Source organism: Poecile atricapillus, chromosome 6 (genome assembly GCF_030490865.1).
Source record: "Poecile atricapillus isolate bPoeAtr1 chromosome 6, bPoeAtr1.hap1, whole genome shotgun sequence".
Classification (NCBI taxonomy): Eukaryota; Metazoa; Chordata; class Aves; order Passeriformes; family Paridae; genus Poecile; species Poecile atricapillus.
This window is the reverse complement of record NC_081254.1, coordinates 1,320,135-1,347,651: the sequence shown is the minus strand read 5'-3', so window position 1 is coordinate 1,347,651 and position 27,517 is coordinate 1,320,135.

Sequence of the window (27,517 nt, the reverse complement as noted above, 5' to 3'; positions counted from 1 at the left end):
AGAGCGCTTAGCAACGGGCACAACGACACGTGTGTGCGGGATAGTGACCATTCCCGCCTAGTGCTGGCAATGCACGAGCACTGCCAAAAGGCAAAGGAAGGCGCTTAGCATGCGGCTTGTGCGCAAAGCTTTCAGACTGCCAGAGGACCGCAGCTGTGGTAAGCCCGTTTGCTCATTTGACGTTAGATGTCGCCAGCAAGAACTTCACCCGCATCTGGTTTATGCTGCTACCTGTTGTTAGGCGACAACAAGGACACATGTAGCGATATGCTTTTTCCTGACTCATTTTCCTAGGCCACGCTCTTCTGTGACTCTTTAGTGCTTGCCAAACTCCTATGTTCATGCTGCTGCTTCCATCTGACAAGGAGCACAGCCTTCTGACAGCAGCTTTCAACTTGTCTAAGAAAGAGCTTGGCCATTTAGATGTGATGCAAATCTGTGTGTGTCTACGGTGCAGGTGAAAGCTCCTGACAAAGGTGTTCTCCAGGTTCAGTTTCTATATGCCAGACACATTGGAAATGTTTTCCTCTATCATTCGCACCAAGAGTTGCAGATTACTTAACTGAGGAGCTCTGAGAATGGAACGGCAAGAGGTGTTCCGCTTACGTCATAAACAGTGCTCCAGAGCGCTTAGCAACGGGCACAACGAAACGTGTGTGCGGGATAGTGACCATTCCCGCCTAGTGCTGGCAATGCACGAGCACTGCCAAAAGGCAAAGGAAGGCGCTTAGCATCCGGCTTGTGCGCAAAGCTTTCAGACTGCCAGAGGACCGTAGCTGTGGTAAGCCCGCTTGCTCATTTGACGTTAGATGTCGCCAGCAAGAACTTCACCCGCATCTGGTTTATGCTGCTACCTGTTGTTAGGCGACAACAAGGACACATGTAGCGATATGCTTTTTCCTGACTCATTTTCCTAGGCCACGCTCTTCTGTGGCTCTTTAGTGCTTGCCAAACTCCTATGTTCATGCTGCTGCTTCCATCTGACAAGGAGCACAACCTTCTGACAGCAGCTTTCAACTTGTCTAAGAAAGAGCTTGGCCATTTAGATGTGATGCAAATCTGTGTGTGTCTACGGTGCAGGTGAAAGCTCCTGACAAAGGTGTTCTCCAGGTTCAGTTTCTATATGCCAGACACATTGGAAATGTTTTCCTCTATCATTCGCACCAAGAGTCTCAGTTTGATTAACTCAGGAGCTCTGAGAATGGAATGGCAAGATGTGTTCCGCTTACGTCATAAACAGTGCTCCAGAGCGCTTAGCAACGGGCACAACGACACGTGTGTGCGGGATAGTGACCATTCCCGCCTAGTGCTGGCAATGCACGAGCACTGCCAAAAGGCAAAGGAAGGCGCTTAGCATGCGGCTTGTGCGCAAAGCTTTCAGACTGCCAGAGGACCGCAGCTGTGGTAAGCCCGTTTGCTCATTTGACGTTAGATGTCGCCAGCAAGAACTTCACCCGCATCTGGTTTATGCTGCTACCTGTTGTTAGGCGACAACAAGGACACATGTAGCGATATGCTTTTTCCTGACTCATTTTCCTAGGCCACGCTCTTCTGTGACTCTTTAGTGCTTGCCAAACTCCTATGTTCATGCTGCTGCTTCCATCTGACAAGGAGCACAGCCTTCTGACAGCAGCTTTCAACTTGTCTAAGAAAGAGCTTGGCCATTTAGATGTGATGCAAATCTGTGTGTGTCTACGGTGCAGGTGAAAGCTCCTGACAAAGGTGTTCTCCAGGTTCAGTTTCTATATGCCAGACACATTGGAAATGTTTTCCTCTGGCATTCGCACCAAGAGTCTCAGTTTGATTAACTCAGGAGCTCTGAGAATGGAAAGGCAAGATGTGTTCCGCTTACGTCATAAACAGTGCTCCAGAGCGCTTAGCAACGGGCACAACGAAACGTGTGTGCGGGATAGTGACCATTCCCGCCTAGTGCTGGCAATGCACGAGCACTGCCAAAAGGCAAAGGAAGGCGCTTAGCATCCGGCTTGTGCGCAAAGCTTTCAGACTGCCAGAGGACCGCAGCTGTGGTAAGCCCGTTTGCTCATTTGACGTTAGATGTCGCCAGCAAGAACTTCACCCGCATCTGGTTTATGCTGCTACCTGTTGTTAGGCGACAACAAGGACACATGTAGCGATATGCTTTTTCCTGACTCATTTTCCTAGGCCACGCTCTTCTGTGGCTCTTTAGTGCTTGTCAAACTCCTATGTTCATGCTGCTGCTTCCATCTGACAAGGAGCACAGCCTTCTGACAGCAGCTTTCAATTTGTCTAAGAAAGAGCTTGGCCATTTAGATGTGATGCAAATCTGTGTGTGTCTACGGTGCAGGTGAAAGCTCCTGACAAAGGTGTTCTCCAGGTTCAGTTTCTCCCTGCCAGACACATTGGAAATGTTTTCATCTGGCATTCGCACCAAGAGTCGCAGATTACGTAACTCAGGAGCTCTGAGAATGGAATGGCAAGAGGTGTTCCGCTTACATCATAAACAGTGCTCCAGAGCGCTTAGCAACGGGCACAACGACACGTGTGTGCGGGATAGTGACCATTCCCGCCTAGTGCTGGCAATGCACGAGCACTGCCAAAAGGCAAAGGAAGGCGCTTAGCATGCGGCTTGTGCGCAAAGCTTTCAGACTGCCAGAGGACCGCAGCTGTGGTAAGCCCGTTTGCTCATTTGACGTTAGATGTCGCCAGCAAGAACTTCACCCGCATCTGGTTTATGCTGCTACCTGTTGTTAGGCGACAACAAGGACACATGTAGCGATATGCTTTTTCCTGACTCATTTTCCTAGGCCACGCTCTTCTGTGGCTCTTTAGTGCTTGCCAAACTCCTATGTTCATGCTGCTGCTTCCATCTGACAAGGAGCACAGCCTTCTGACAGCAGCTTTCAACTTGTCTAAGAAAGAGCTTGGCCATTTAGATGTGATGCAAATCTGTGTGTGTCTACGGTGCAGGTGAAAGCTCCTGACAAAGGTGTTCTCCAGGTTCAGTTTCTATATGCCAGACACATTGGAAATGTTTTCCTCTATCATTCGCACCAAGAGTCGCAGATTACTTAACTCAGGAGCTCTGAGAATGGAACGGCAAGAGGTGTTCCTCTTACGTCATAAACAGTGCTCCAGAGCGCTTAGCAACGGGCACAACGAAACGTGTGTGCGGGATAGTGACCATTCCCGCCTAGTGCTGGCAATGCACGAGCACTGCCAAAAGGCAAAGGAAGGCGCTTAGCATCCGGCTTGTGCGCAAAGCTTTCAGACTGCCAGAGGACCGCAGCTGTGGTAAGCCTGTTTGCTCATTTGACGTTAGATGTCGCCAGCAAGAACTTCACCCGCATCTGGTTTATGCTGCTACCTGTTGTTAGGCGACAACAAGGACACATGTAGCGATATGCTTTTTCCTGACTCATTTTCCTAGGCCACGCTCTTCTGTGACTCTTTAGTGCTTGCCAAACTCCTATGTTCATGCTGCTGCTTCCATCTGACAAGGAGCACAGCCTTCTGACAGCAGCTTTCAACTTGTCTAAGAAAGAGCTTGGCCATTTAGATGTGATGCAAATCTGTGTGTGTGTAAGGTGCAGGTGAAAGCTCCTGACAAAGGTGTTCTCCAGGTTCAGTTTCTCCCTGCCAGACACATTGGAAATGTTTTCCTCTATCATTCGCACCAAGAGTCGCAGATTACTTAACTCAGGAGCTCTGAGAATGGAACGGCAAGAGGTGTTCCGCTTACGTCATAAACAGTGCTCCAGAGCGCTTAGCAACGGGCACAACGAAACGTGTGTGCGGGATAGTGACCATTCCCGCCTAGTGCTGGCAATGCACGAGCACTGCCAAAAGGCAAAGGAAGGCGCTTAGCATCCGGCTTGTGCGCAAAGCTTTCAGACTGCCAGAGGACCGCAGCTGTGGTAAGCCCGTTTGCTCATTTGACGTTAGATGTCGCCAGCAAGAACTTCACCCGCATCTGGTTTATGCTGCTACCTGTTGTTAGGCGACAACAAGGACACATGTAGCGATATGCTTTTTCCTGACTCATTTTCCTAGGCCACGCTCTTCTGTGGCTCTTTAGTTCTTGTCAAACTCCTATGTTCATGCTGCTGCTTCCATCTGACAAGGAGCACAGCCTTCTGACAGCAGCTTTCAACTTGTCTAAGAAAGAGCTTGGCCATTTAGATGTGATGCAAATCTGTGTGTGTCTACGGTGCAGGTGAAAGCTCCTGACAAAGGTGTTCTCCAGGTTCAGTTTCTATATGCCAGACACATTGGAAATGTTTTCCTCTATCATTCGCACCAAGAATCACAGATTACTTAACTGAGGAGCTCTGAGTATGGAACGGCAAGAGGTGTTCCGCTTACGTCATAAACAGTGCTCCAGAGCGCTTAGCAACGGGCACAACGACACGTGTGTGCGGGATAGTGACCATTCCCGCCTAGTGCTGGCAATGCACGAGCACTGCCAAAAGGCAAAGGAAGGCGCTTAGCATCCGGCTTGTGCGCAAAGCTTTCAGACTGCCAGAGGACCGCAGCTGTGGTAAGCCCGTTTGCTCATTTGACGTTAGATGTCGCCAGCAAGAACTTCACCCGCATCTGGTTTATGCTGCTACCTGTTGTTAGGCGACAACAAGGACACATGTAGCGATATGCTTTTTCCTGACTCATTTTCCTAGGCCACGCTCTTCTGTGGCTCTTTAGTGCTTGCCAAACTCCTATGTTCATGCTGCTGCTTCCATCTGACAAGGAGCACAACCTTCTGACAGCAGCTTTCAACTTGTCTAAGAAAGAGCTTGGCCATTTAGATGTGATGCAAATCTGTGTGTGTCTACGGTGCAGGTGAAAGCTCCTGACAAAGGTGTTCTCCAGGTTCAGTTTCTATATGCCAGACACATTGGAAATGTTTTCCTCTGGCATTCGCACCAAGAGTCTCAGTTTGATTAACTCAGGAGCTCTGAGAATGGAATGGCAAGATGTGTTCCGCTTACGTCATAAACTGCTCCAGAGCGCTTAGCAACGGGCACAACGAAACGTGTGTGCGGGATAGTGACCATTCCCGCCTAGTGCTGGCAATGCACGAGCACTGCCAAAAGGCAAAGGAAGGCGCTTAGCATGCGGCTTGTGCGCAAAGCTTTCAGACTGCCAGAGGACCGCAGCTGTGGTAAGCCCGTTTGCTCATTTGACGTTAGATGTCGCCAGCAAGAACTTCACCCGCATCTGGTTTATGCTGCTACCTGTTGTTAGGCGACAACAAGGACACATGTAGCGATATGCTTTTTCCTGACTCATTTTCCTAGGCCACGCTCTTCTGTGGCTCTTTAGTTCTTGTCAAACTCCTATGTTCATGCTGCTGCTTCCATCTGACAAGGAGCACAGCCTTCTGACAGCAGCTTTCAACTTGTCTAAGAAAGAGCTTGGCCATTTAGATGTGATGCAAATCTGTGTGTGTCTACGGTGCAGGTGAAAGCTCCTGACAAAGGTGTTCTCCAGGTTCAGTTTCTATATGCCAGACACATTGGAAATGTTTTCATCTGGCATTCGCACCAAGAGTCGCAGATTACGTAACTCAGGAGCTCTGAGAATGGAATGGCAAGAGGTGTTCCGCTTACATCATAAACAGTGCTCCAGAGCGCTTAGCAACGGGCACAACGACACGTGTGTGCGGGATAGTGACCATTCCCGCCTAGTGCTGGCAATGCACGAGCACTGCCAAAAGGCAAAGGAAGGCGCTTAGCATCCGGCTTGTGCGCAAAGCTTTCAGACTGCCAGAGGACCGCAGCTGTGGTAAGCCCGTTTGCTCATTTGACGTTAGATGTCGCCAGCAAGAACTTCACCCGCATCTGGTTTATGCTGCTACCTGTTGTTAGGCGACAACAAGGACACATGTAGCGATATGCTTTTTCCTGACTCATTTTCCTAGGCCACGCTCTTCTGTGGCTCTTTAGTGCTTGCCAAACTCCTATGTTCATGCTGCTGCTTCCATCTGACAAGGAGCACAGCCTTCTGACAGCAGCTTTCAACTTGTCTAAGAAAGAGCTTGGCCATTTAGATGTGATGCAAATCTGTGTGTGTCTACGGTGCAGGTGAAAGCTCCTGACAAAGGTGTTCTCCAGGTTCAGTTTCTCCCTGCCAGACACATTGGAAATGTTTTCCTCTATCATTCGCACCAAGAGTCGCAGATTACTTAACTCAGGAGCTCTGAGAATGGAACGGCAAGAGGTGTTCCTCTTACGTCATAAACAGTGCTCCAGAGCGCTTAGCAACGGGCACAACGAAACGTGTGTGCGGGATAGTGACCATTCCCGCCTAGTGCTGGCAATGCACGAGCACTGCCAAAAGGCAAAGGAAGGCGCTTAGCATGCGGCTTGTGCGCAAAGCTTTCAGACTGCCAGAGGACCGCAGCTGTGGTAAGCCCGTTTGCTCATTTGACGTTAGATGTCGCCAGCAAGAACTTCACCCGCATCTGGTTTATGCTGCTACCTGTTGTTAAGCGACAACAAGGACACATGTAGCGATATGCTTTTTCCTGCCTCATTTTCCTAGGCCACGCTCTTCTGTGGCTCTTTAGTGCTTGCCAAACTCCTATGTTCATGCTGCTGCTTCCATCTGACAAGGAGCACAGCCTTCTGACAGCAGCTTTCAACTTGTCTAAGAAAGAGCTTGGCCATTTAGATGTGATGCAAATCTGTGTGTGTCTACGGTGCAGGTGAAAGCTCCTGACAAAGGTGTTCTCCAGGTTCAGTTTCTACATGCCAGACACATTGGAAATGTTTTCCTCTATCATTCGCACCAAGAATCGCAGATTACTTAACTGAGGAGCTCTGAGAATGGAACGGCAAGAGGTGTTCCGCTTACGTCATAAACAGTGCTCCAGAGCGCTTAGCAACGGGCACAACGAAACGTGTGTGCGGGATAGTGACCATTCCCGCCTAGTGCTGGCAATGCACGAGCACTGCCAAAAGGCAAAGGAAGGCGCTTAGCATCCGGCTTGTGCGCAAAGCTTTCAGACTGCCAGAGGACCGTAGCTGTGGTAAGCCCGCTTGCTCATTTGACGTTAGATGTCGCCAGCAAGAACTTCACCCGCATCTGGTTTATGCTGCTACCTGTTGTTAGGCGACAACAAGGACACATGTAGCGATATGCTTTTTCCTGACTCATTTTCCTAGGCCACGCTCTTCTGTGGCTCTTTAGTGCTTGCCAAACTCCTATGTTCATGCTGCTGCTTCCATCTGACAAGGAGCACAACCTTCTGACAGCAGCTTTCAACTTGTCTAAGAAAGAGCTTGGCCATTTAGATGTGATGCAAATCTGTGTGTGTCTACGGTGCAGGTGAAAGCTCCTGACAAAGGTGTTCTCCAGGTTCAGTTTCTATATGCCAGACACATTGGAAATGTTTTCCTCTATCATTCGCACCAAGAGTCGCAGATTACTTAACTCAGGAGCTCTGAGAATGGAACGGCAAGAGGTGTTCCGCTTACGTCATAAACAGTGCTCCAGAGCGCTTAGCAACGGGCACAACGACACGTGTGTGCGGGATAGTGACCATTCCCGCCTAGTGCTGGCAATGCACGAGCACTGCCAAAAGGCAAAGGAAGGCGCTTAGCATCCGGCTTGTGCGCAAAGCTTTCAGACTGCCAGAGGACCGCAGCTGTGGTAAGCCCGTTTGCTCATTTGACGTTAGATGTCGCCAGCAAGAACTTCACCCGCATCTGGTTTATGCTGCTACCTGTTGTTAGGCGACAACAAGGACACATGTAGCGATATGCTTTTTCCTGACTCATTTTCCTAGGCCACGCTCTTCTGTGGCTCTTTAGTGCTTGCCAAACTCCTATGTTCATGCTGCTGCTTCCATCTGACAAGGAGCACAACCTTCTGACAGCAGCTTTCAACTTGTCTAAGAAAGAGCTTGGCCATTTAGATGTGATGCAAATCTGTGTGTGTCTACGGTGCAGGTGAAAGCTCCTGACAAAGGTGTTCTCCAGGTTCAGTTTCTATATGCCAGACACATTGGAAATGTTTTCCTCTGGCATTCGCACCAAGAGTCTCAGTTTGATTAACTCAGGAGCTCTGAGAATGGAATGGCAAGATGTGTTCCGCTTACGTCATAAACTGCTCCAGAGCGCTTAGCAACGGGCACAACGAAACGTGTGTGCGGGATAGTGACCATTCCCGCCTAGTGCTGGCAATGCACGAGCACTGCCAAAAGGCAAAGGAAGGCGCTTAGCATGCGGCTTGTGCGCAAAGCTTTCAGACTGCCAGAGGACCGCAGCTGTGGTAAGCCCGTTTGCTCATTTGACGTTAGATGTCGCCAGCAAGAACTTCACCCGCATCTGGTTTATGCTGCTACCTGTTGTTAGGCGACAACAAGGACACATGTAGCGATATGCTTTTTCCTGACTCATTTTCCTAGGCCACGCTCTTCTGTGGCTCTTTAGTTCTTGTCAAACTCCTATGTTCATGCTGCTGCTTCCATCTGACAAGGAGCACAGCCTTCTGACAGCAGCTTTCAACTTGTCTAAGAAAGAGCTTGGCCATTTAGATGTGATGCAAATCTGTGTGTGTCTACGGTGCAGGTGAAAGCTCCTGACAAAGGTGTTCTCCAGGTTCAGTTTCTATATGCCAGACACATTGGAAATGTTTTCATCTGGCATTCGCACCAAGAGTCGCAGATTACGTAACTCAGGAGCTCTGAGAATGGAATGGCAAGAGGTGTTCCGCTTACATCATAAACAGTGCTCCAGAGCGCTTACCAACGGGCACAACGACACGTGTGTGCGGGATAGTGACCATTCCCGCCTAGTGCTGGCAATGCACGAGCACTGCCAAAAGGCAAAGGAAGGCGCTTAGCATGCGGCTTGTGCGCAAAGCTTTCAGACTGCCAGAGGACCGCAGCTGTGGTAAGCCCGTTTGCTCATTTGACGTTAGATGTCGCCAGCAAGAACTTCACCCGCATCTGGTTTATGCTGCTACCTGTTGTTAGGCGACAACAAGGACACATGTAGCGATATGCTTTTTCCTGACTCATTTTCCTAGGCCACGCTCTTCTGTGGCTCTTTAGTGCTTGCCAAACTCCTATGTTCATGCTGCTGCTTCCATCTGACAAGGAGCACAGCCTTCTGACAGCAGCTTTCAACTTGTCTAAGAAAGAGCTTGGCCATTTAGATGTGATGCAAATCTGTGTGTGTCTACGGTGCAGGTGAAAGCTCCTGACAAAGGTGTTCTCCAGGTTCAGTTTCTCCCTGCCAGACACATTGGAAATGTTTTCCTCTATCATTCGCACCAAGAGTCGCAGATTACTTAACTCAGGAGCTCTGAGAATGGAACGGCAAGAGGTGTTCCTCTTACGTCATAAACAGTGCTCCAGAGCGCTTAGCAACGGGCACAACGAAACGTGTGTGCGGGATAGTGACCATTCCCGCCTAGTGCTGGCAATGCACGAGCACTGCCAAAAGGCAAAGGAAGGCGCTTAGCATGCGGCTTGTGCGCAAAGCTTTCAGACTGCCAGAGGACCGCAGCTGTGGTAAGCCCGTTTGCTCATTTGACGTTAGATGTCGCCAGCAAGAACTTCACCCGCATCTGGTTTATGCTGCTACCTGTTGTTAAGCGACAACAAGGACACATGTAGCGATATGCTTTTTCCTGCCTCATTTTCCTAGGCCACGCTCTTCTGTGGCTCTTTAGTGCTTGCCAAACTCCTATGTTCATGCTGCTGCTTCCATCTGACAAGGAGCACAGCCTTCTGACAGCAGCTTTCAACTTGTCTAAGAAAGAGCTTGGCCATTTAGATGTGATGCAAATCTGTGTGTGTCTACGGTGCAGGTGAAAGCTCCTGACAAAGGTGTTCTCCAGGTTCAGTTTCTACATGCCAGACACATTGGAAATGTTTTCCTCTATCATTCGCACCAAGAATCGCAGATTACTTAACTGAGGAGCTCTGAGAATGGAACGGCAAGAGGTGTTCCGCTTACGTCATAAACAGTGCTCCAGAGCGCTTAGCAACGGGCACAACGAAACGTGTGTGCGGGATAGTGACCATTCCCGCCTAGTGCTGGCAATGCACGAGCACTGCCAAAAGGCAAAGGAAGGCGCTTAGCATCCGGCTTGTGCGCAAAGCTTTCAGACTGCCAGAGGACCGTAGCTGTGGTAAGCCCGCTTGCTCATTTGACGTTAGATGTCGCCAGCAAGAACTTCACCCGCATCTGGTTTATGCTGCTACCTGTTGTTAGGCGACAACAAGGACACATGTAGCGATATGCTTTTTCCTGACTCATTTTCCTAGGCCACGCTCTTCTGTGGCTCTTTAGTGCTTGCCAAACTCCTATGTTCATGCTGCTGCTTCCATCTGACAAGGAGCACAACCTTCTGACAGCAGCTTTCAACTTGTCTAAGAAAGAGCTTGGCCATTTAGATGTGATGCAAATCTGTGTGTGTCTACGGTGCAGGTGAAAGCTCCTGACAAAGGTGTTCTCCAGGTTCAGTTTCTATATGCCAGACACATTGGAAATGTTTTCCTCTATCATTCGCACCAAGAGTCGCAGATTACTTAACTCAGGAGCTCTGAGAATGGAACGGCAAGAGGTGTTCCGCTTACGTCATAAACAGTGCTCCAGAGCGCTTAGCAACGGGCACAACGACACGTGTGTGCGGGATAGTGACCATTCCCGCCTAGTGCTGGCAATGCACGAGCACTGCCAAAAGGCAAAGGAAGGCGCTTAGCATCCGGCTTGTGCGCAAAGCTTTCAGACTGCCAGAGGACCGCAGCTGTGGTAAGCCCGTTTGCTCATTTGACGTTAGATGTCGCCAGCAAGAACTTCACCCGCATCTGGTTTATGCTGCTACCTGTTGTTAGGCGACAACAAGGACACATGTAGCGATATGCTTTTTCCTGACTCATTTTCCTAGGCCACGCTCTTCTGTGGCTCTTTAGTGCTTGCCAAACTCCTATGTTCATGCTGCTGCTTCCATCTGACAAGGAGCACAACCTTCTGACAGCAGCTTTCAACTTGTCTAAGAAAGAGCTTGGCCATTTAGATGTGATGCAAATCTGTGTGTGTCTACGGTGCAGGTGAAAGCTCCTGACAAAGGTGTTCTCCAGGTTCAGTTTCTATATGCCAGACACATTGGAAATGTTTTCCTCTGGCATTCGCACCAAGAGTCTCAGTTTGATTAACTCAGGAGCTCTGAGAATGGAATGGCAAGATGTGTTCCGCTTACGTCATAAACTGCTCCAGAGCGCTTAGCAACGGGCACAACGAAACGTGTGTGCGGGATAGTGACCATTCCCGCCTAGTGCTGGCAATGCACGAGCACTGCCAAAAGGCAAAGGAAGGCGCTTAGCATGCGGCTTGTGCGCAAAGCTTTCAGACTGCCAGAGGACCGCAGCTGTGGTAAGCCCGTTTGCTCATTTGACGTTAGATGTCGCCAGCAAGAACTTCACCCGCATCTGGTTTATGCTGCTACCTGTTGTTAGGCGACAACAAGGACACATGTAGCGATATGCTTTTTCCTGACTCATTTTCCTAGGCCACGCTCTTCTGTGGCTCTTTAGTTCTTGTCAAACTCCTATGTTCATGCTGCTGCTTCCATCTGACAAGGAGCACAGCCTTCTGACAGCAGCTTTCAACTTGTCTAAGAAAGAGCTTGGCCATTTAGATGTGATGCAAATCTGTGTGTGTCTACGGTGCAGGTGAAAGCTCCTGACAAAGGTGTTCTCCAGGTTCAGTTTCTATATGCCAGACACATTGGAAATGTTTTCATCTGGCATTCGCACCAAGAGTCGAAGATTACGTAACTCAGGAGCTCTGAGAATGGAATGGCAAGAGGTGTTCCGCTTACATCATAAACAGTGCTCCAGAGCGCTTAGCAACGGGCACAACGACACGTGTGTGCGGGATAGTGACCATTCCCGCCTAGTGCTGGCAATGCACGAGCACTGCCAAAAGGCAAAGGAAGGCGCTTAGCATGCGGCTTGTGCGCAAAGCTTTCAGACTGCCAGAGGACCGCAGCTGTGGTAAGCCCGTTTGCTCATTTGACGTTAGATGTCGCCAGCAAGAACTTCACCCGCATCTGGTTTATGCTGCTACCTGTTGTTAGGCGACAACAAGGACACATGTAGCGATATGCTTTTTCCTGACTCATTTTCCTAGGCCACGCTCTTCTGTGGCTCTTTAGTGCTTGCCAAACTCCTATGTTCATGCTGCTGCTTCCATCTGACAAGGAGCACAGCCTTCTGACAGCAGCTTTCAACTTGTCTAAGAAAGAGCTTGGCCATTTAGATGTGATGCAAATCTGTGTGTGTCTACGGTGCAGGTGAAAGCTCCTGACAAAGGTGTTCTCCAGGTTCAGTTTCTACATGCCAGACACATTGGAAATGTTTTCCTCTATCATTCGCACCAAGAATCGCAGATTACTTAACTGAGGAGCTCTGAGAATGGAATGGCAAGATGTGTTCCGCTTACGTCATAAACAGTGCTCCAGAGCGCTTAGCAACGGGCACAACGACACGTGTGTGCGGGATAGTGACCATTCCCGCCTAGTGCTGGCAATGCACGAGCACTGCCAAAAGGCAAAGGAAGGCGCTTAGCATGCGGCTTGTGCGCAAAGCTTTCAGACTGCCAGAGGACCGCAGCTGTGGTAAGCCCGTTTGCTCATTTGACGTTAGATGTCGCCAGCAAGAACTTCACCCGCATCTGGTTTATGCTGCTACCTGTTGTTAGGCGACAACAAGGACACATGTAGCGATATGCTTTTTCCTGACTCATTTTCCTAGGCCACGCTCTTCTGTGGCTCTTTAGTGCTTGCCAAACTCCTATGTTCATGCTGCTGCTTCCATCTGACAAGGAGCACAACCTTCTGACAGCAGCTTTCAACTTGTCTAAGAAAGAGCTTGGCCATTTAGATGTGATGCAAATCTGTGTGTGTCTACGGTGCAGGTGAAAGCTCCTGACAAAGGTGTTCTCCAGGTTCAGTTTCTATATGCCAGACACATTGGAAATGTTTTCCTCTGGCATTCGCACCAAGAGTCTCAGTTTGATTAACTCAGGAGCTCTGAGAATGGAATGGCAAGATGTGTTCCGCTTACGTCATAAACTGCTCCAGAGCGCTTAGCAACGGGCACAACGAAACGTGTGTGCGGGATAGTGACCATTCCCGCCTAGTGCTGGCAATGCACGAGCACTGCCAAAAGGCAAAGGAAGGCGCTTAGCATGCGGCTTGTGCGCAAAGCTTTCAGACTGCCAGAGGACCGCAGCTGTGGTAAGCCCGTTTGCTCATTTGACGTTAGATGTCGCCAGCAAGAACTTCACCCGCATCTGGTTTATGCTGCTACCTGTTGTTAGGCGACAACAAGGACACATGTAGCGATATGCTTTTTCCTGACTCATTTTCCTAGGCCACGCTCTTCTGTGGCTCTTTAGTTCTTGTCAAACTCCTATGTTCATGCTGCTGCTTCCATCTGACAAGGAGCACAGCCTTCTGACAGCAGCTTTCAACTTGTCTAAGAAAGAGCTTGGCCATTTAGATGTGATGCAAATCTGTGTGTGTCTACGGTGCAGGTGAAAGCTCCTGACAAAGGTGTTCTCCAGGTTCAGTTTCTATATGCCAGACACATTGGAAATGTTTTCATCTGGCATTCGCACCAAGAGTCGAAGATTACGTAACTCAGGAGCTCTGAGAATGGAATGGCAAGAGGTGTTCCGCTTACATCATAAACAGTGCTCCAGAGCGCTTAGCAACGGGCACAACGACACGTGTGTGCGGGATAGTGACCATTCCCGCCTAGTGCTGGCAATGCACGAGCACTGCCAAAAGGCAAAGGAAGGCGCTTAGCATGCGGCTTGTGCGCAAAGCTTTCAGACTGCCAGAGGACCGCAGCTGTGGTAAGCCCGTTTGCTCATTTGACGTTAGATGTCGCCAGCAAGAACTTCACCCGCATCTGGTTTATGCTGCTACCTGTTGTTAGGCGACAACAAGGACACATGTAGCGATATGCTTTTTCCTGACTCATTTTCCTAGGCCACGCTCTTCTGTGGCTCTTTAGTGCTTGCCAAACTCCTATGTTCATGCTGCTGCTTCCATCTGACAAGGAGCACAGCCTTCTGACAGCAGCTTTCAACTTGTCTAAGAAAGAGCTTGGCCATTTAGATGTGATGCAAATCTGTGTGTGTCTACGGTGCAGGTGAAAGCTCCTGACAAAGGTGTTCTCCAGGTTCAGTTTCTACATGCCAGACACATTGGAAATGTTTTCCTCTATCATTCGCACCAAGAATCGCAGATTACTTAACTGAGGAGCTCTGAGAATGGAATGGCAAGATGTGTTCCGCTTACGTCATAAACAGTGCTCCAGAGCGCTTAGCAACGGGCACAACGAAACGTGTGTGCGGGATAGTGACCATTCCCGCCTAGTGCTGGCAATGCACGAGCACTGCCAAAAGGCAAAGGAAGGCGCTTAGCATCCGGCTTGTGCGCAAAGCTTTCAGACTGCCAGAGGACCGCAGCTGTGGTAAGCCCGTTTGCTCATTTGACGTTAGATGTCGCCAGCAAGAACTTCACCCGCATCTGGTTTATGCTGCTACCTGTTGTTAGGCGACAACAAGGACACATGTAGCGATATGCTTTTTCCTGACTCATTTTCCTAGGCCACGCTCTTCTGTGGCTCTTTAGTTCTTGTCAAACTCCTATGTTCATGCTGCTGCTTCCATCTGACAAGGAGCACAGCCTTCTGACAGCAGCTTTCAACTTGTCTAAGAAAGAGCTTGGCCATTTAGATGTGATGCAAATCTGTGTGTGTCTACGGTGCAGGTGAAAGCTCCTGACAAAGGTGTTCTCCAGGTTCAGTTTCTATATGCCAGACACATTGGAAATGTTTTCCTCTATCATTCGCACCAAGAATCACAGATTACTTAACTGAGGAGCTCTGAGTATGGAACGGCAAGAGGTGTTCCGCTTACGTCATAAACAGTGCTCCAGAGCGCTTAGCAACGGGCACAACGACACGTGTGTGCGGGATAGTGACCATTCCCGCCTAGTGCTGGCAATGCACGAGCACTGCCAAAAGGCAAAGGAAGGCGCTTAGCATCCGGCTTGTGCGCAAAGCTTTCAGACTGCCAGAGGACCGCAGCTGTGGTAAGCCCGTTTGCTCATTTGACGTTAGATGTCGCCAGCAAGAACTTCACCCGCATCTGGTTTATGCTGCTACCTGTTGTTAGGCGACAACAAGGACACATGTAGCGATATGCTATTTCCTGACTCATTTTCCTAGGCCACGCTCTTCTGTGGCTCTTTAGTGCTTGCCAAACTCCTATGTTCATGCTGCTGCTTCCATCTGACAAGGAGCACAACCTTCTGACAGCAGCTTTCAACTTGTCTAAGAAAGAGCTTGGCCATTTAGATGTGATGCAAATCTGTGTGTGTCTACGGTGCAGGTGAAAGCTCCTGACAAAGGTGTTCTCCAGGTTCAGTTTCTATATGCCAGACACATTGGAAATGTTTTCCTCTGGCATTCGCACCAAGAGTCTCAGTTTGATTAACTCAGGAGCTCTGAGAATGGAATGGCAAGATGTGTTCCGCTTACGTCATAAACTGCTCCAGAGCGCTTAGCAACGGGCACAACGAAACGTGTGTGCGGGATAGTGACCATTCCCGCCTAGTGCTGGCAATGCACGAGCACTGCCAAAAGGCAAAGGAAGGCGCTTAGCATCCGGCTTGTGCGCAAAGCTTTCAGACTGCCAGAGGACCGCAGCTGTGGTAAGCCCGTTTGCTCATTTGACGTTAGATGTCGCCAGCAAGAACTTCACCCGCATCTGGTTTATGCTGCTACCTGTTGTTAGGCGACAACAAGGACACATGTAGCGATATGCTTTTTCCTGACTCATTTTCCTAGGCCACGCTCTTCTGTGGCTCTTTAGTGCTTGCCAAACTCCTATGTTCATGCTGCTGCTTCCATCTGACAAGGAGCACAGCCTTCTGACAGCAGCTTTCAACTTGTCTAAGAAAGGGCTTGGCCATTTAGATGTGATGCAAATCTGTGTGTGTCTACGGTGCAGGTGAAAGCTCCTGACAAAGGTGTTCTCCAGGTTCAGTTTCTATATGCCAGACACATTGGAAATGTTTTCATCTGGCATTCGCACCAAGAGTCGCAGATTACGTAACTCAGGAGCTCTGAGAATGGAATGGCAAGAGGTGTTCCGCTTACATCATAAACAGTGCTCCAGAGCGCTTAGCAACGGGCACAACGACACGTGTGTGCGGGATAGTGACCATTCCCGCCTAGTGCTGGCAATGCACGAGCACTGCCAAAAGGCAAAGGAAGGCGCTTAGCATGCGGCTTGTGCGCAAAGCTTTCAGACTGCCAGAGGACCGCAGCTGTGGTAAGCCCGTTTGCTCATTTGACGTTAGATGTCGCCAGCAAGAACTTCACCCGCATCTGGTTTATGCTGCTACCTGTTGTTAGGCGACAACAAGGACACATGTAGCGATATGCTTTTTCCTGACTCATTTTCCTAGGCCACGCTCTTCTGTGGCTCTTTAGTGCTTGCCAAACTCCTATGTTCATGCTGCTGCTTCCATCTGACAAGGAGCACAGCCTTCTGACAGCAGCTTTCAACTTGTCTAAGAAAGAGCTTGGCCATTTAGATGTGATGCAAATCTGTGTGTGTCTACGGTGCAGGTGAAAGCTCCTGACAAAGGTGTTCTCCAGGTTCAGTTTCTCCCTGCCAGACACATTGGAAATGTTTTCCTCTATCATTCGCACCAAGAGTCGCAGATTACTTAACTCAGGAGCTCTGAGAATGGAACGGCAAGAGGTGTTCCGCTTACGTCATAAACAGTGCTCCAGAGCGCTTAACAACGGGCACAACGAAACGTGTGTGCGGGATAGTGACCATTCCCGCCTAGTGCTGGCAATGCACGAGCACTGCCAAAAGGCAAAGGAAGGCGCTTAGCATCCGGCTTGTGCGCAAAGCTTTCAGACTGCCAGAGGACCGCAGCTGTGGTAAGCCCGTTTGCTCATTTGACGTTAGATGTCGCCAGCAAGAACTTCACCCGCATCTGGTTTATGCTGCTACCTGTTGTTAGGCGACAACAAGGACACATGTAGCGATATGCTTTTTCCTGACTCATTTTCCTAGGCCACGCTCTTCTGTGGCTCTTTAGTGCTTGCCAAACTCCTATGTTCATGCTGCTGCTTCCATCTGACAAGGAGCACAGCCTTCTGACAGCAGCTTTCAACTTGTCTAAGAAAGAGCTTGGCCATTTAGATGTGATGCAAATCTGTGTGTGTCTACGGTGCAGGTGAAAGCTCCTGACAAAGGTGTTCTCCAGGTTCAGTTTCTATATGCCAGACACATTGGAAATGTTTTCCTCTGGCATTCGCACCAAGAGTCTCAGATTACTTAACTGAGGAGCTCTGAGAATGGAATGGCAAGATGTGTTCCGCTTACGTCATAAACAGTGCTCCAGAGCGCTTAGCAACGGGCACAACGAAACGTGTGTGCGGGATAGTGACCATTCCCGCCTAGTGCTGGCAATGCACGAGCACTGCCTAAAGGCAAAGGAAGGCGCTTAGCATCCGGCTTGTGCGCAAAGCTTTCAGACTGCCAGAGGACCGCAGCTGTGGTAAGCCCGTTTGCTCATTTGACGTTAGATGTCGCCAGCAAGAACTTCACCCGCATCTGGTTTATGCTGCTACCTGTTGTTAGGCGACAACAAGGACACATGTAGCGATATGCTTTTTCCTGACTCATTTTCCTAGGCCACGCTCTTCTGTGGCTCTTTAGTTCTTGTCAAACTCCTATGTTCATGCTGCTGCTTCCATCTGACAAGGAGCACAGCCTTCTGACAGCAGCTTTCAATTTGTCTAAGAAAGAGCTTGGCCATTTAGATGTGATGCAAATCTGTGTGTGTCTACGGTGCAGGTGAAAGCTCCTGACAAAGGTGTTCTCCAGGTTCAGTTTCTCCCTGACAGACACATTGGAAATGTTTTCCTCTATCATTCGCACCAAGAGTCGCAGATTACGTAACTCAGGAGCTCTGAGAATGGAACGGCAAGAGGTGTTCCTCTTACGTCATAAACAGTGCTCCAGAGCGCTTAGCAACGGGCACAACGAAACGTGTGTGCGGGATAGTGACCATTCCCGCCTAGTGCTGGCAATGCACGAGCACTGCCAAAAGGCAAAGGAAGGCGCTTAGCATCCGGCTTGTGCGCAAAGCTTTCAGACTGCCAGAGGACCGCAGCTGTGGTAAGCCTGTTTGCTCATTTGACGTTAGATGTCGCCAGCAAGAACTTCACCCGCATCTGGTTTATGCTGCTACCTGTTGTTAGGCGACAACAAGGACACATGTAGCGATATGCTTTTTCCTGACTCATTTTCCTAGGCCACGCTCTTCTGTGACTCTTTAGTGCTTGCCAAACTCCTATGTTCATGCTGCTGCTTCCATCTGACAAGGAGCACAGCCTTCTGACAGCAGCTTTCAACTTGTCTAAGAAAGAGCTTGGCCATTTAGATGTGATGCAAATCTGTGTGTGTGTAAGGTGCAGGTGAAAGCTCCTGACAAAGGTGTTCTCCAGGTTCAGTTTCTCCCTGCCAGACACATTGGAAATGTTTTCCTCTATCATTCGCACCAAGAGTCGCAGATTACTTAACTCAGGAGCTCTGAGAATGGAACGGCAAGAGGTGTTCCGCTTACGTCATAAACAGTGCTCCAGAGCGCTTAGCAACGGGCACAACGAAACGTGTGTGCGGGATAGTGACCATTCCCGCCTAGTGCTGGCAATGCACGAGCACTGCCAAAAGGCAAAGGAAGGCGCTTAGCATCCGGCTTGTGCGCAAAGCTTTCAGACTGCCAGAGGACCGCAGCTGTGGTAAGCCCGTTTGCTCATTTGACGTTAGATGTCGCCAGCAAGAACTTCACCCGCATCTGGTTTATGCTGCTACCTGTTGTTAGGCGACAACAAGGACACATGTAGCGATATGCTTTTTCCTGACTCATTTTCCTAGGCCACGCTCTTCTGTGGCTCTTTAGTTCTTGTCAAACTCCTATGTTCATGCTGCTGCTTCCATCTGACAAGGAGCACAGCCTTCTGACAGCAGCTTTCAACTTGTCTAAGAAAGAGCTTGGCCATTTAGATGTGATGCAAATCTGTGTGTGTCTACGGTGCAGGTGAAAGCTCCTGACAAAGGTGTTCTCCAGGTTCAGTTTCTATATGCCAGACACATTGGAAATGTTTTCATCTGGCATTCGCACCAAGAGTCGCAGATTACGTAACTCAGGAGCTCTGAGAATGGAATGGCAAGAGGTGTTCCGCTTACATCATAAACAGTGCTCCAGAGCGCTTAGCAACGGGCACAACGACACGTGTGTGCGGGATAGTGACCATTCCCGCCTAGTGCTGGCAATGCACGAGCACTGCCAAAAGGCAAAGGAAGGCGCTTAGCATGCGGCTTGTGCGCAAAGCTTTCAGACTGCCAGAGGACCGCAGCTGTGGTAAGCCCGTTTGCTCATTTGACATTAGATGTCGCCAGCAAGAACTTCACCCGCATCTGGTTTATGCTGCTACCTGTTGTTAGGCGACAACAAGGACACATGTAGCGATATGCTTTTTCCTGACTCATTTTCCTAGGCCACGCTCTTCTGTGGCTCTTTAGTGCTTGCCAAACTCCTATGTTCATGCTGCTGCTTCCATCTGACAAGGAGCACAGCCTTCTGACAGCAGCTTTCAACTTGTCTAAGAAAGAGCTTGGCCATTTAGATGTGATGCAAATCTGTGTGTGTCTACGGTGCAGGTGAAAGCTCCTGACAAAGGTGTTCTCCAGGTTCAGTTTCTACATGCCAGACACATTGGAAATGTTTTCCTCTATCATTCGCACCAAGAATCGCAGATTACTTAACTGAGGAGCTCTGAGAATGGAACGGCAAGAGGTGTTCCGCTTACGTCATAAACAGTGCTCCAGAGCGCTTAGCAACGGGCACAACGAAACGTGTGTGCGGGATAGTGACCATTCCCGCCTAATGCTGGCAATGCACGAGCACTGCCAAAAGGCAAAGGAAGGCGCTTAGCATCCGGCTTGTGCGCAAAGCTTTCAGACTGCCAGAGGACCGTAGCTGTGGTAAGCCCGCTTGCTCATTTGACGTTAGATGTCGCCAGCAAGAACTTCACCCGCATCTGGTTTATGCTGCTACCTGTTGTTAGGCGACAACAAGGACACATGTAGCGATATGCTTTTTCCTGACTCATTTTCCTAGGCCACGCTCTTCTGTGGCTCTTTAGTGCTTGCCAAACTCCTATGTTCATGCTGCTGCTTCCATCTGACAAGGAGCACAGCCTTCTGACAGCAGCTTTCAACTTGTCTAAGAAAGAGCTTGGCCATTTAGATGTGATGCAAATCTGTGTGTGTCTACGGTGCAGGTGAAAGCTCCTGACAAAGGTGTTCTCCAGGTTCAGTTTCTATATGCCAGACACATTGGAAATGTTTTCCTCTGGCATTCGCACCAAGAGTCTCAGTTTGATTAACTCAGGAGCTCTGAGAATGGAATGGCAAGATGTGTTCCGCTTACGTCATAAACAGTGCTCCAGAGCGCTTAGCAACGGGCACAACGAAACATGTGTGCGGGATAGTGACCATTCCCGCCTAGTGCTGGCAATGCACGAGCACTGCCTAAAGGCAAAGGAAGGCGCTTAGCATCCGGCTTGTGCGCAAAGCTTTCAGACTGCCAGAGGACCGCAGCTGTGGTAAGCCCGTTTGCTCATTTGACGTTAGATGTCGCCAGCAAGAACTTCACCCGCATCTGGTTTATGCTGCTACCTGTTGTTAGGCGACAACAAGGACACATGTAGCGATATGCTTTTTCCTGACTCATTTTCCTAGGCCACGCTCTTCTGTGACTCTTTAGTTCTTGTCAAACTCCTATGTTCATGCTGCTGCTTCCATCTGACAAGGAGCACAGCCTTCTGACAGCAGCTTTCAATTTGTCTAAGAAAGAGCTTGGCCATTTAGATGTGATGCAAATCTGTGTGTGTCTACGGTGCAGGTGAAAGCTCCTGACAAAGGTGTTCTCCAGGTTCAGTTTCTCCCTGCCAGACACATTGGAAATGTTTTCCTCTATCATTCGCACCAAGAGTCGCAGATTACGTAACTCAGGAGCTCTGAGAATGGAACAGCAAGAGGTGTTCCTCTTACGTCATAAACAGTGCTCCAGAGCGCTTAGCAACGGGCACAACGAAACGTGTGTGCGGGATAGTGACCATTCCCGCCTAGTGCTGGCAATGCACGAGCACTGCCAAAAGGCAAAGGAAGGCGCTTAGCATCCGGCTTGTGCGCAAAGCTTTCAGACTGCCAGAGGACCGCAGCTGTGGTAAGCCTGTTTGCTCATTTGACGTTAGATGTCGCCAGCAAGAACTTCACCCGCATCTGGTTTATGCTGCTACCTGTTGTTAGGCGACAACAAGGACACATGTAGCGATATGCTTTTTCCTGACTCATTTTCCTAGGCCACGCTCTTCTGTGACTCTTTAGTGCTTGCCAAACTCCTATGTTCATGCTGCTGCTTCCATCTGACAAGGAGCACAGCCTTCTGACAGCAGCTTTCAACTTGTCTAAGAAAGAGCTTGGCCATTTAGATGTGATGCAAATCTGTGTGTGTGTAAGGTGCAGGTGAAAGCTCCTGACAAAGGTGTTCTCCAGGTTCAGTTTCTCCCTGCCAGACACATTGGAAATGTTTTCCTCTATCATTCGCACCAAGAGTCGCAGATTACTTAACTCAGGAGCTCTGAGAATGGAACGGCAAGAGGTGTTCCGCTTACGTCATAAACAGTGCTCCAGAGCGCTTAGCAACGGGCACAACGAAACGTGTGTGCGGGATAGTGACCATTCCCGCCTAGTGCTGGCAATGCACGAGCACTGCCAAAAGGCAAAGGAAGGCGCTTAGCATCCGGCTTGTGCGCAAAGCTTTCAGACTGCCAGAGGACCGCAGCTGTGGTAAGCCCGTTTGCTCATTTGACGTTAGATGTCGCCAGCAAGAACTTCACCCGCATCTGGTTTATGCTGCTACCTGTTGTTAGGCGACAACAAGGACACATGTAGCGATATGCTTTTTCCTGACTCATTTTCCTAGGCCACGCTCTTCTGTGGCTCTTTAGTGCTTGCCAGACTCCTATGTGAGTGCTGCTGCTTCCATCTGACAAGGAGCACAGCCTTCTGACAGCAGCTTTCAACTTGTCTAAGAAAGAGCTTGGCCATTTAGATGTGATGCAAATCTGTGTGTGTCTACGGTGCAGGTGAAAGCTCCTGACAAAGGTGTTCTCCAGGTTCAGTTTCTACATGCCAGACACATTGGAAATGTTTTCCTCTATCATTCGCACCAAGAATCGCAGATTACTTAACTGAGGAGCTCTGAGAATGGAACGGCAAGAGGTGTTCCGCTTACGTCATAAACAGTGCTCCAGAGCGCTTAGCAACGGGCACAACGAAACGTGTGTGCGGGATAGTGACCATTCCCGCCTAGTGCTGGCAATGCACGAGCACTGCCAAAAGGCAAAGGAAGGCGCTTAGCATCCGGCTTGTGCGCAAAGCTTTCAGACTGCCAGAGGACCGTAGCTGTGGTAAGCCCGCTTGCTCATTTGACGTTAGATGTCGCCAGCAAGAACTTCACCCGCATCTGGTTTATGCTGCTACCTGTTGTTAGGCGACAACAAGGACACATGTAGCGATATGCTTTTTCCTGACTCATTTTCCTAGGCCACGCTCTTCTGTGGCTCTTTAGTGCTTGCCAAACTCCTATGTTCATGCTGCTGCTTCCATCTGACAAGGAGCACAGCCTTCTGACAGCAGCTTTCAACTTGTCTAAGAAAGAGCTTGGCCATTTAGATGTGATGCAAATCTGTGTGTGTCTACGGTGCAGGTGAAAGCTCCTGACAAAGGTGTTCTCCAGGTTCAGTTTCTATATGCCAGACACATTGGAAATGTTTTCCTCTGGCATTCGCACCAAGAGTCTCAGTTTGATTAACTCAGGAGCTCTGAGAATGGAATGGCAAGATGTGTTCCGCTTACGTCATAAACAGTGCTCCAGAGCGCTTAGCAACGGGCACAACGAAACGTGTGTGCGGGATAGTGACCATTCCCGCCTAGTGCTGGCAATGCACGAGCACTGCCTAAAGGCAAAGGAAGGCGCTTAGCATCCGGCTTGTGCGCAAAGCTTTCAGACTGCCAGAGGACCGCAGCTGTGGTAAGCCCGTTTGCTCATTTGACGTTAGATGTCGCCAGCAAGAACTTCACCCGCATCTGGTTTATGCTGCTACCTGTTGTTAGGCGACAACAAGGACACATGTAGCGATATGCTTTTTCCTGACTCATTTTCCTAGGCCACGCTCTTCTGTGGCTCTTTAGTTCTTGTCAAACTCCTATGTTCATGCTGCTGCTTCCATCTGACAAGGAGCACAGCCTTCTGACAGCAGCTTTCAATTTGTCTAAGAAAGAGCTTGGCCATTTAGATGTGATGCAAATCTGTGTGTGTCTACGGTGCAGGTGAAAGCTCCTGACAAAGGTGTTCTCCAGGTTCAGTTTCTCCCTGCCAGACACATTGGAAATGTTTTCCTCTATCATTCGCACCAAGAGTCGCAGATTACGTAACTCAGGAGCTCTGAGAATGGAACGGCAAGAGGTGTTCCTCTTACGTCATAAACAGTGCTCCAGAGCGCTTAGCAACGGGCACAACGAAACGTGTGTGCGGGATAGTGACCATTCCCGCCTAGTGCTGGCAATGCACGAGCACTGCCAAAAGGCAAAGGAAGGCGCTTAGCATCCGGCTTGTGCGCAAAGCTTTCAGACTGCCAGAGGACCGCAGCTGTGGTAAGCCTGTTTGCTCATTTGACGTTAGATGTCGCCAGCAAGAACTTCACCCGCATCTGGTTTATGCTGCTACCTGTTGTTAGGCGACAACAAGGACACATGTAGCGATATGCTTTTTCCTGACTCATTTTCCTAGGCCACGCTCTTCTGTGACTCTTTAGTTCTTGCCAAACTCCTATGTTCATGCTGCTGCTTCCATCTGACAAGGAGCACAGCCTTCTGACAGCAGCTTTCAACTTGTCTAAGAAAGAGCTTGGCCATTTAGATGTGATGCAAATCTGTGTGTGTCTACGGTGCAGGTGAAAGCTCCTGACAAAGGTGTTCTCCAGGTTCAGTTTCTACATGCCAGACACATTGGAAATGTTTTCCTCTGGCATTCGCACCAAGAGTCTCAGATTACTTAACTGAGGAGCTCTGAGAATGGAATGGCAAGATGTGTTCCGCTTACGTCATAAACAGTGCTCCAGAGCGCTTAGCAACGGGCACAACGAAACGTGTGTGCGGGATAGTGACCATTCCCGCCTAGTGCTGGCAATGCACGAGCACTGCCTAAAGGCAAAGGAAGGCGCTTAGCATCCGGCTTGTGCGCAAAGCTTTCAGACTGCCAGAGGACCGCAGCTGTGGTAAGCCCGTTTGCTCATTTGACGTTAGATGTCGCCAGCAAGAACTTCACCCGCATCTGGTTTATGCTGCTACCTGTTGTTAGGCGACAACAAGGACACATGTAGCGATATGCTTTTTCCTGACTCATTTTCCTAGGCCACGCTCTTCTGTGGCTCTTTAGTGCTTGCCAAACTCCTATGTTCATGCTGCTGCTTCCATCTGACAAGGAGCACAGCCTTCTGACAGCAGCTTTCAATTTGTCTAAGAAAGAGCTTGGCCATTTAGATGTGATGCAAATCTGTGTGTGTCTACGGTGCAGGTGAAAGCTCCTGACAAAGGTGTTCTCCAGGTTCAGTTTCTCCCTGCCAGACACATTGGAAATGTTTTCCTCTATCATTCGCACCAAGAGTCGCAGATTACGTAACTCAGGAGCTCTGAGAATGGAACGGCAAGAGGTGTTCCTCTTACGTCATAAACAGTGCTCCAGAGCGCTTAGCAACGGGCACAACGAAACGTGTGTGCGGGATAGTGACCATTCCCGCCTAGTGCTGGCAATGCACGAGCACTGCCAAAAGGCAAAGGAAGGCGCTTAGCATCCGGCTTGTGCGCAAAGCTTTCAGACTGCCAGAGGACCGCAGCTGTGGTAAGCCTGTTTGCTCATTTGACGTTAGATGTCGCCAGCAAGAACTTCACCCGCATCTGGTTTATGCTGCTACCTGTTGTTAGGCGACAACAAGGACACATGTAGCGATATGCTTTTTCCTGACTCATTTTCCTAGGCCACGCTCTTCTGTGACTCTTTAGTGCTTGCCAAACTCCTATGTTCATGCTGCTGCTTCCATCTGACAAGGAGCACAGCCTTCTGACAGCAGCTTTCAACTTGTCTAAGAAAGAGCTTGGCCATTTAGATGTGATGCAAATCTCTGTGTGTGTAAGGTGCAGGTGAAAGCTCCTGACAAAGGTGTTCTCCAGGTTCAGTTTCTCCCTGCCAGACACATTGGAAATGTTTTCCTCTATCATTCGCACCAAGAGTCGCAGATTACTTAACTCAGGAGCTCTGAGAATGGAACGGCAAGAGGTGTTCCGCTTACGTCATAAACAGTGCTCCAGAGCGCTTAGCAACGGGCACAACGAAACGTGTGTGCGGGATAGTGACCATTCCCGCCTAGTGCTGGCAATGCACGAGCACTGCCAAAAGGCAAAGGAAGGCGCTTAGCATCCGGCTTGTGCGCAAAGCTTTCAGACTGCCAGAGGACCGCAGCTGTGGTAAGCCCGTTTGCTCATTTGACGTTAGATGTCGCCAGCAAGAACTTCACCCGCATCTGGTTTATGCTGCTACCTGTTGTTAGGCGACAACAAGGACACATGTAGCGATATGCTTTTTCCTGACTCATTTTCCTAGGCCACGCTCTTCTGTGGCTCTTTAGTTCTTGTCAAACTCCTATGTTCATGCTGCTGCTTCCATCTGACAAGGAGCACAGCCTTCTGACAGCAGCTTTCAACTTGTCTAAGAAAGAGCTTGGCCATTTAGATGTGATGCAAATCTGTGTGTGTCTACGGTGCAGGTGAAAGCTCCTGACAAAGGTGTTCTCCAGGTTCAGTTTCTATATGCCAGACACATTGGAAATGTTTTCATCTGGCATTCGCACCAAGAGTCGCAGATTACGTAACTCAGGAGCTCTGAGAATGGAATGGCAAGAGGTGTTCCGCTTACATCATAAACAGTGCTCCAGAGCGCTTAGCAACGGGCACAACGACACGTGTGTGCGGGATAGTGACCATTCCCGCCTAGTGCTGGCAATGCACGAGCACTGCCAAAAGGCAAAGGAAGGCGCTTAGCATGCGGCTTGTGCGCAAAGCTTTCAGACTGCCAGAGGACCGCAGCTGTGGTAAGCCCGTTTGCTCATTTGACGTTAGATGTCGCCAGCAAGAACTTCACCCGCATCTGGTTTATGCTGCTACCTGTTGTTAGGCGACAACAAGGACACATGTAGCGATATGCTTTTTCCTGACTCATTTTCCTAGGCCACGCTCTTCTGTGGCTCTTTAGTGCTTGCCAAACTCCTATGTTCATGCTGCTGCTTCCATCTGACAAGGAGCACAGCCTTCTGACAGCAGCTTTCAACTTGTCTAAGAAAGAGCTTGGCCATTTAGATGTGATGCAAATCTGTGTGTGTCTACGGTGCAGGTGAAAGCTCCTGACAAAGGTGTTCTCCAGGTTCAGTTTCTACATGCCAGACACATTGGAAATGTTTTCCTCTATCATTCGCACCAAGAATCGCAGATTACTTAACTGAGGAGCTCTGAGAATGGAACGGCAAGAGGTGTTCCGCTTACGTCATAAACAGTGCTCCAGAGCGCTTAGCAACGGGCACAACGAAACGTGTGTGCGGGATAGTGACCATTCCCGCCTAGTGCTGGCAATGCACGAGCACTGCCAAAAGGCAAAGGAAGGCGCTTAGCATCCGGCTTGTGCGCAAAGCTTTCAGACTGCCAGAGGACCGTAGCTGTGGTAAGCCCGCTTGCTCATTTGACGTTAGATGTCGCCAGCAAGAACTTCACCCGCATCTGGTTTATGCTGCTACCTGTTGTTAGGCGACAACAAGGACACATGTAGCGATATGCTTTTTCCTGACTCATTTTCCTAGGCCACGCTCTTCTGTGGCTCTTTAGTGCTTGCCAAACTCCTATGTTCATGCTGCTGCTTCCATCTGACAAGGAGCACAGCCTTCTGACAGCAGCTTTCAACTTGTCTAAGAAAGAGCTTGGCCATTTAGATGTGATGCAAATCTGTGTGTGTCTACGGTGCAGGTGAAAGCTCCTGACAAAGGTGTTCTCCAGGTTCAGTTTCTATATGCCAGACACATTGGAAATGTTTTCCTCTGGCATTCGCACCAAGAGTCTCAGTTTGATTAACTCAGGAGCTCTGAGAATGGAATGGCAAGATGTGTTCCGCTTACGTCATAAACAGTGCTCCAGAGCGCTTAGCAACGGGCACAACGAAACGTGTGTGCGGGATAGTGACCATTCCCGCCTAGTGCTGGCAATGCACGAGCACTGCCTAAAGGCAAAGGAAGGCGCTTAGCATCCGG